The 9860-nt window shown below is 41.7% G+C and overlaps 1 protein-coding gene across 8 annotated transcripts in view; it reads left to right on the top strand.

The window, feature by feature from the left end:
- The first annotated feature begins 2311 nt into the window (after positions 1–2311).
- Positions 2312–9860, top strand: part of myt1la (myelin transcription factor 1-like, a) — a 93949-nt gene continuing 86400 nt past the window's right edge. For 3 of the 8 annotated variants that reach the window (XM_012923915.3, XM_012923913.3, XM_012923912.3), the window contains exon 1: positions 2312–2701. The gene's annotated coding sequence lies outside the window, so the exon portion shown is untranslated. Of the gene's footprint in view, positions 2702–2871; positions 2946–9860 lie in introns of those variants that run through there. The other 5 variants (XM_012923914.3, XM_012923909.3, XM_012923916.3 and 2 more) reach the window with 3 other exon arrangements.

Below are 9860 nucleotides of genomic sequence, written 5' to 3'. Positions count from 1 at the left end.
ACGTATCATAAGTTTACCAGTCTCACAAATCGTCGTCATAAATACACATTCATTAACCGTTTATTAATAGGACCTTTGAGCTCAACGATAATTAATTAGTAGTGGAAATAATTTCTGGTACCCATCACAGAAATGTAGCAGTGACAACAATACTGTATGCTGTAATCGTACTGGACAATTAGTGATACAAAAAACCTGTTTTATCCTGTGAATAAAAGTATATGTTTTTGTCAATGTACCATAATAACAGAAGCGAAACGCAATATTGTGTCAGGACAATTCACTATTTATGCACAATAAATAAAGGAGCATAGCGCGACCATTTCTGTTCAGCGCCAGACTTGCTTGTAACCTATATCACCAATTATGTTATGAAAATGACGTATTAAGTACTAAAAGACACTGACCTTTGTGTAAATGCTTGGAGCAGACTAACCTGTGAGCTGGAGGGTTCTGGGACGTTATATTTGATCTTTGAATGGCTGCAATCCAGTCGCGTCTTTGTTACTTTGGAAACATGGCTCGAACAATTTCTCTTCAACGACGTAATCCGATAACAACCGATCTCTTTACCCGTCGGCTTCCCGTGGCTGTCATGCGACCGGCTATTGCAGTTAATAATACAACAGCTTCTTGACATTTTTGTGTTTCTTTTTATCGCTGTGTGACTGATTTCAATTGAAAGCCTGCATGCGCTAGTACCGCTTGCCACGAGTTCCCAGAATCCTTTGCGGTTCTACCCGTGAATGACGTCACATTTTCAATCTCTATATAATATGCATGTTAAATTTTATATTTGGGGTAAAATATCAAGTCTTTTCAAGTAAACCGGTTCAAGTCCAATTCAAGTCCCAAGTCATTGGTGTAAAAGTCCAAGTCAAGTCACAAGTCTTACAACATTTTTTCAAGTCAAGTCTAAAGTCATAAAATTAATGACTCGAGTCTGACTCGAGTCCAAGTCATGTGACTCGAGTCCACACCTCTGGAATGTAGCATCATGGGCAGTATAGTCCGTGTTGCAGGGAGAATGGACTGCCATACACGTTATGTGTCTGTGAGCGTGAGGAGGGAGAAAAAGGCGAGTGGAAAGGTACGAGTTGTCATCGAGGAAAAACGGGAGCTGGAAGCATGTAAATATAATAATAACCACTGCAGCCAAGAAGAGTGCCTGACGAGCCCAGTTGTAAGTAAGCTATTAAGACTCGACTGTACACCGTGTTCGTGTTTTCCTCCGAAAACAATAAGTTCCGTTGGAGCAGCCTTTCAACGCCTCTCTCTGTCTCTCGCAAGAAAAATTGACCCACACAACAAAGTAAAGCTAGTTTTCGGCTACGAGCCGACAGGGACCCCGCCGTATTAGTCAGAGGTCCCTTTACTACAGTTCGGAGTCGCGGACCTTCAGTAATAGTAATAAATCACACAGCAATAGTACATTCACGTTGTTGTAAAAAGCACGATAATATATTAAGTAATCCAAAGTATTCAGAATACGTTACTCTCATTGAGTAACGTAACGGAATACGTTACAGAATACATTTTGGGGCATGTATTCTGTATTTTGTAACGGAATACATTTTAAAAGTAACCTTCCCAACACTGGCCGTTAGTAACGCCGTTACTTGTATCGCCATTATTCCCATCACTGGCAACAACCACAGAGTCTTGCAAGGCAAGTAGAGGCAAAACAAAGAGCCTCCACCCCACAGCATCTACTTTAGATGAGTTATAGGTCATTTATTTTAGCAGCCATCCTCTAAAATGACACTTGTCAAGCATGCTTGTCTTTTTGCCTCTTTGATGCACCAGGGAAGCAGTTCCACTGGACAGTCTGAGCGCAAATCCTCTGGAAAAGCTGCAACACATCTGTGCCAAATAAAACCTGGAGAAGGAGAAAAGGACACTTTCACAATCTGACACCCCAAAAGTTGTGTTAATGAACATTTTACTCTCAAAATAAAACTGCAGTGTGAGTAGTGGCCTACTCCAGCTACTACTAATGAAGAGAGTCTAACCTCTTTGTTCACACAGAGCTGAACAAAGGGAATTACACACTGACACATTTCAACGCCTATGGAGAGACTTTTGTCTGTGTGTGTGTGTGTCTGCAGGGTGCAAAAACAACACACAAGCACACACACACGCTCTCAGAGTCTACAGGCTTGAAATTAATTCAGAAAAAAAGCGAGTGAGAAGGAGGGATGAGGAGGTGGCGCGGTGGTGGTGAATGCATCGCTATCCTTGGAGCCTGCACGCGCGCGTGCACACACCATCGGGAGCGTCGCTGGGCTTGCGTGCGCGTCCTCGAGAAATAAAGAAAAGAGGATCAGGAAGAAGGTGAGAGAGAGAGAGAGAGAGGGAGAGAGAGAGGTAAAGGCGCCGTCTTCTTCTTCTTCGCTCTCTGCTGCAGTGTCTGATTCTCCCTCCACCATCTTCATCAACATCATCATCCTCTTCTCCCTCCTCTCTGTCTGTCTGGCCCCCCCTTCTCCTCCTCGCCCTCCTCCTCTTCCACCCCCTCCTCCCCCTCCTGTGAAGGCATGGCCAGATATCACAGCGACAAAAGAGAGAGACAGTGGTAGAGAGACCTTTAGAGAGAAAGAGAGAGAGTGAGAGCGAGGGAAGAAGGCTGCAGACTTTCAGACCTGAGAGGAAGAGGAGAGGAGGAAGAAGAGATAGAGGAGTCTCCATCTTCGCCATTTCAGTATGTTTTCCTTCTCTGAGGTTTCTCTCATTCTCGCTCTTTCTGCGGCTCCGGTTACGTTGAGCACACTGCTGTAATTTTCCTATAGTGTCACGCTCGCGTTGTTTCACAGCTCAGTTGTGTTGACAGTCCTCTTATTATTCCCGTAAGAGCGCGAGGCTGTGGAGTGTGTCTGTGCCGCTTTCCGCGCGCCTTCGCGGGAACATTGTCTGACTGTGGCACCTCTGTAATCTCCCTGTAGTGAGTCAGTCATGCTTCTGTTGTTCCCATGATATTTTGCACATGTTTGTCATGTTGTGCGTTGTTTCTATGGTGCCGTGGCGCTTTGCCTCACTGTGCCTTTTGTCACGCGTTGTACTGACTTTAATATTCCTGTCCTGTGATATTCCCATCGCAGCGCCACAGTGAGCTGTTTGAGCTGCTCAGTCTGTGGTGACCTTATGCCACCTCTTTGATTATGTTTATGCTCATTATCGTGCTCGTTTATGATTTCACTTTTATTGCTTAGAGGTGTGAGTGAGCAGACCCGGGGCTCCGTAACATCCCTGTAATATTTATGTAATGTTCCTACTGGGTGCCATGAAGCCTGTATTGTTCTGTATGGTGAGTGTATAGGATACCTCTGTAGGATATGATAATCTGGGCTGAGACCACTGTATGTAATGCTGTTTATTCCTACTGGATTACCAAGTAATTTTCCTGTAATGATTTATGCAGAGCTGAAGTGAAGTCTGCGTTGACCTTTTGGAACCTTTAACATCTTTATTTTCAATTTGACATGTTTGAACAATCTGCTTTTCCCTGCATGGGAAGAATCTCCATAAAATTAAGGTAAATTGCTTAAATCCTTAAGAGATTATTGACTTCTACAGTAAAAATAAAAAAGTAGTTACATTTTTAACACTTAAAGTAACTTAATGCTGCATTTTCGTTGTTAACTTTTAACAGCAGGCAAGAATGCAAAAAACGTCATACAATAACATAAAATACATGCTAAAATTGACTAATTTAGATTATGCGACAGCTTCACATGAAACCTGGATTACTTTTAGACTTCATCATCCAACCCAACCATCAGTGGATTATATAGGAAAATCTGCCCTGGCTTATCTTCAGTCTGCTAGCTGTGCAGGCGCCTATGCTGAGCTTATTGTACATATTTATGTCGAACCCAGTGCGCAAATTAAAGTTGCTTAATTTTAAAAAAGGGTTAGTACAGCCGTGGGAAATTACATCACTGAAACTCTTGAATAAGAACCACCTGATTTCCCTGCAGGGGGAAATTTTGGGGGGATTGGAAGCTCTGAAGCAAAATCAGGGCATCTTTAACATTTATGACTCGTGTCTTTACTCAGATATTAACTCTTTTTTTCTTCACCTAAAGTTTCAGGAACTTTCCCAGAATTAAGGTTCCTTCAGTGCATTTCCACACAAGGGTCAAATCCACAGGAAGATAAAGCAAATTATAGCCTGCTGACACATCAAATCTGGACAGCAAACCCAGTTTTCATTGGTATAAAACCTCCTGTGCTTCCTGATTATCATCTGCTACAAACTACAAATAACAAAGAACCGGTGTGCAGCTGAAAGTTTTCCAAAAAAACTGGGTGAATAAAATTGCTGTTAAAGGCGCTAACACAATCAGTGCATTCCCGACAGGTACAGTACACGTTTATGTTTCCCCAAGGACCAATTACTGGGCCCCAAAGTAACCATGTGTTTCTTCTTAAGGTCCTCAAAATGCACATAGAAGTTCTCAAGCAATAATATTTGTGCAGCTGTTTGGTAAAAATAGAAAAAATAAATATTATGATATAAAATATTAACTTTATTGTTTCATTAAAATCAATATATATTACAAGCTTCCTTCTTTTTCGTCTTGCATATCAGCAGCAGAGGTTTGCACACAAGAAGGTCCTGGACTTTGAATCTTCTGGAGGTCTTTGTGATTCTAAATTGGCCAAAGATGTTTAAAAGATAAAGAGTTGTGAGGTGAGCAAGGCTAGAAAAGTGCCTCACAAATGTCATTTCCACATGTACGAATGAATAATAAAAAATAAACCTGTAAAAGCCCCTGAGCCCAATTTTTCCTTTTTTAAAGGGTCCGTTTCTGTGCCGTCACATTAACGTGCAGAGTTCTTACCAGAGGTTCAACACCGGCCTCTGTAGGGAACCAACCCTGAGGGTGCAAATAAATACCCCCAGTCCAGGGTACAAAGGCAGGTTGTTAATTAGGAAGTTCATAAGAAGGTTTTGTTGCCGTCATGAGCATCCGATCAGAATGCACTTAATTAATAAGCTATTAGATTATTATCCAGTGAACAAAGGTTTATTATCTGACTTAAAGTTAATTTCAGCCACGATGAGAAATGTGAGAAAGATGTACACTGACTGCTAAATTGGAACCGTCGATGGTGTGAAGGTGAAAAAAGTGAGTGCTGCCCTCAAATAAGGTGTGACAGGCGAATTCAATGAGGAAATGAGCAGGTGACAAAGGAACAGGAGAGCAAGTCAGTGATGAGGAAAGGATGCGAAGTGAAGAAAGTAAAGAAACATTAAAGCCTTTACTCAATTAGATAAATATAATATTCTACAAAAACCATGCGCTAGCAAAATGGAATCTCATTTATTTATTTATGATTATGTTTGTTTGTTCTTCTTCTGTAGTTTTCTTTATTCTTATACAGATCTTATAGTTGGGGGTGAAAAGCTAAAGAAACTAGAAATCTTTCCTGCAGCAGCGCCTTAAAAAGCACTGCTCAGTGTTGTAACTACTGGGGAATCATTTTGTGGGTTAAATCATTCTCACTGGAAATGGATTTAGACCCTGGCTTCAGGTACACTTGACCCTTGAAACTGGAGAGGTGGGCCGCTGTCTGGACGTACAGTATAGTCAGAAATCAGGGACAACATTCAAGCTTTTCCATGAATGAGTTCCGATTTAATGCAGGATTTCTTTAAACTGTCTGAGGTGTTCACCAGTGAATATAAAAGAGAACTTTAGAGGTCAAAGGCAGGCCGTCTTAGCGTAGGATGAGTGTTTGCATAGATATCCTTTATATATAAAATATACTTTATTCCTTGTGTTTGTTTGGTTCCATTTAAAGCAGAAGTTCATAGTTTTGCAGGGATAGCAAAGTGTCGAGACTGTTGTCTCGATCAGGCGTGAGGACTTTTGTCCAGTTTCCAGCGGCTTTATTCCCTAAACGTGTATTAAAAAAGAGAGACTCTCAGATGCTTCTATACATGACGAAAGATTTTATGAATTTCATGTGAATGCGCTCTGCAAAGTAATGAAATATTCTAGCTCAGGTGTTGGTTAAAGTCTATATTGTACTTTTAAGTGAATCATTTGCTGCGTTAGCATCCGTTCCTGTAGAAGGTCCACTGCATCAAGTGGTTTTTCTCCACTAACCGACCTTAAGTTGATTTAGGTTATAAAACCCACCAACAGCAAGTCGGCACACTATTCAAGACAGTTTGTGATGGTACAACTGTTTATGTCTCATGTCAGGGAAACTCCACCTACTTATGAATTATGCGTCATTAGATTTTTGTGAAAAATGTCTTCGTTTTTAGATGATTTTGTAGCCTTTGAATTCTAATTTTTTTGAATTTGTGTTTGAAGCTTTAAGTGTTGTTGCAGATGCTGAAAGTCGATAGTTTTCTAAAACTTGTTGCTGTCCTACCTGCTAATTTAGAGCCTGAGGTTGTGTAGGGTGAAAGGCCCAAAACTTTATTTACTTTTTCATCCTAAGACAGTATGTCTATGTCTGTATTTAGACATTTATAGATGTCTGTATTTTCACCTTTTGTCATCATTACTGGGTGATCACAGTGTTCTTGGCTGAGCGAGCTCTGATCTTTGACCACGTCTCTGTTGTTTGTCGTATCGCTGTTGTCGGAGGGAATGAAGTGGACTTTAGTTCAGTGATGTCAAACTCGTGCTCCAACCCGGACAGATGGGAAATTTTCTGTGAAAAGGTTTAGGATCACGCTTGTCGTTGATCTCAGCATGTGGTTTTGCGTAAACGGTCTTCTTCTCTGCTGCGATGAAGAATGAGAAGAGACCTGACGAAATATAATCTTCCTGTCAGACCGGGTGTTGTGGCTCTGCATGAACCGTAGGAGATTTCTCTCCTGGCTGTTTTGCTGTGTAAACAAAGACACCAGGTGAACTCAGTTGAGAAGTAATGAAAGAAAAACTCCTTTATTTTCTGTCGGCTCTCTGCAGAGTCTGAGTCAGAGACAGGCCAGAGCCCGGCGATCGTTCATAACTGCAGAGGAAAATAAACCTGCCTCATCTCCGCAGCCCAGCACCACCTGTGTGTGACAGAGGATATTAAACACAGGTTCAGCTTACACTTGACCAGTCATAGCAGACTGCTGGTCACAGATAAATTCTCCATTCACACCTGTGGGTCTCTTCACATCACAGATAAAATAATTCCTGCTGCTGCTCTCCGTGCTCAACGAGCTGTTGTGTTTCAATTTGCAGCATTCGGGAAAGTTCAGCTCAGTTTCTTTACAGCCGGGATGAGGATGTCACTTTGAACATCAGGCTAAGCTTCTGCTACGCAACTGACTTGCAAATCAGTGGTTGAATGCAGATTTACAGCAGTAAGGTGGGGAAGTTGGAGGAATTTTCGCAAACTACAATTTACAATGTAGTGGTTTACACATTCATCTAACACATGAGAGATCTCGGGTTCAAGTCTTGGAGGAGACAAAAATGCCTGGGAGGGTTGTTTCGGTAAAAATCTGCCAAATCAAATATGTGGGTCCATCTGCTGTGGGATCCCCTCATGAATAAGGGAGCAGCCAAAAGAAGTTTTAAACGATAGTTTGCAACAACTTTTAAACGATAGTTTGCAACATGAGAAAGTTTGGAACATTTCACCTAACAAACCAAAGCTATACTGGTTACCCAGACACGAAAGAGCCCAGTCATTTAAGAAACAAAGCATAATACTGTCACAAACTAATTTTTGGTAGTTATGACAACCAAGGGGAAACTTCCTGTGTTGAAGTACCAAAAACTGCAATTCCTCTAATGGCCACTTGAGGCTTCCTCTAACAGTTTGTCAGTCTTCCTGACATCTAAATGTCCAACTTTAAAGCAGAAATAGACAAAAACAGCTTGGAGCTCCTCCTAGTTCCCCATTCTTAACAGCTGAAACACCTGAATTCATTCATGTGTGTTTAGGCTTAATTTAGGGGCGTGGATGCTGTAGCTCAGCGGTCCCCAACCCCCGGGCCTCGGACCGGTACCGGTCCGTGAGTCGTTTGGTACCGGGCCACGAGAGTTGAGGCTCAGGTGTGAAATGTATGGTTTTCAGGGTTTTTATCGGTTTTCAGCGTTATTTTGTTATCGTTTTTATCATTTACTCGGTTTCCCTGGGTCTTTTCACGTGTGTTATGAATAAATCTTCTTTTTTCGGTACCGGTACTAGTTTTATTTTGTTGTATTTATCCACGACACCTTAAAGGCCGGTCCGTGAAAATATTGTCGGGCATAAACCGGTCCGCGGCGCAAAAAAGGTCGGGGACCGCTGCTGTAGCTTATTGGTGTATGGGCCTCACTTCCACTAATTTAAGTAAGTGAACTGCTGTGCAGGTAATTGTAGTTGTAGCTGTTGCAAGTGAAATCCTGGTATTTAATTAGTCTGTCACTTAGTAATAATTAGCAGGGATTGTTGCATCGCTATATCATTGAGCAGTTCTTAAATCCACCCATTATATAATAAAAACTATAACTAATACCAGAACTAAAAAACAAAACAAAAAAGAACTTAAATGAGCTGAAATTTGATTTAAAACTAAAACTGCAGAATTCTCGCAGTGAACGCTGTGGGTCAGCAGTCAGACCGTTCTCATTCTGGGGGTGTAAAATAATGCTGTTGTATAGCAGCTGGTATGCTGTTGGTTATGGTAGTAGTAAGATGGTGCAGTCAACCTGCAGTTTTTCAGTGTGAAGGATTACAGGGTGTGTTATAACCCAAACCATGATCTTTCGGCTTTGGCGCTGGTACAATTCCACCCAGAGACTTAAATTCCTATTGGGGTGGGGTCAGTGAAAGCATCCTAAGAGCTACCAACTGTGGCAACTCCTTTTGGTAAGGAGCAGCCGACAGTAACTTTCTAGTAGCGACTGTGCAGCATTCAGCTGTCGGAGACAGACATGAAGTCACATTGCCTTGTGAAAATGTGATAGATGGCAGCACCATTTGGATCTCTGGGGTTCAAAAAACTCTGCACCCACAGAGCTGATGAAGACTGGAGGAGAAGCTGAAATTAAATCTCAACAGGGCAAATGTTATAGCAAACGGTTCCCTGGTTATAAAGAACATCACATATCAGAATGTTGGTCGTCATGTCTGCAGACAGCTCAACAAATGAGGAAACACATGAGGTGGTCCAGGGGCAGCGCTCGATGTCATTTTAAGTGGGCCAAAATGGCTTTTCCTTCATAATGTAGGACATAGCAGCACAAAACATAACAAAATGAGCTATTTTCTTCAAATTTCACTTCTTGTCTTATAGCCATCATGAAAGACTACGCATTCTTAACACATACACATGCAGTGCCATTTCAGTAATGGTGTATGAACTGTAAACGAGTACAAAAATGACTTTAGCCAGCCTAAAACACCATCAACCCCAAAGATATGTTACAAGGAGCAACCAAATTGCTTTTATTGTTCTATCAGTGGCTCAAATAACAACACTGCCATCGCCATTTTACCTTTGCAGCCTTCATTCATGTGGTGGATCTCTAAGTTGGCATATCAACTTTGAGAAACACTGCCCTAAACACAACCAGCAAGAGAAAGTGGGAATATAAGAATCAGCTAGTGGTAAAAACCAAACATGAATAAATACAAACTAAAGCCTCCTGGCTGGTGAACCTAACACTTCAAGCTATCCAAAAACGGTTGTATCTCTCCATGGCCAATATTCCCAGTTGGTGCACCAACACCAGAAGACGCCTTGTGTCTAACAAAGGCAGAGGAAACATTACGTGATGCTCTGTGATTAGAACACACTGGGTCTGTGCTGGAATTATAACTGACATCGTTTGTGGTTTTCAGAAAATTCCAGCTCAGGAAGACGAGCACCATACGAGACATTGGCATGACACCGACATTTGCAGGTTTAC

Source organism: Maylandia zebra, linkage group LG15, assembly GCF_041146795.1.
Source record: "Maylandia zebra isolate NMK-2024a linkage group LG15, Mzebra_GT3a, whole genome shotgun sequence".
NCBI lineage: Eukaryota > Metazoa > Chordata > Actinopteri > Cichliformes > Cichlidae > Maylandia > Maylandia zebra.
Note: the sequence above shows the minus strand (reverse complement) of the source record. Positions and strands in the feature narration are given on the sequence as shown.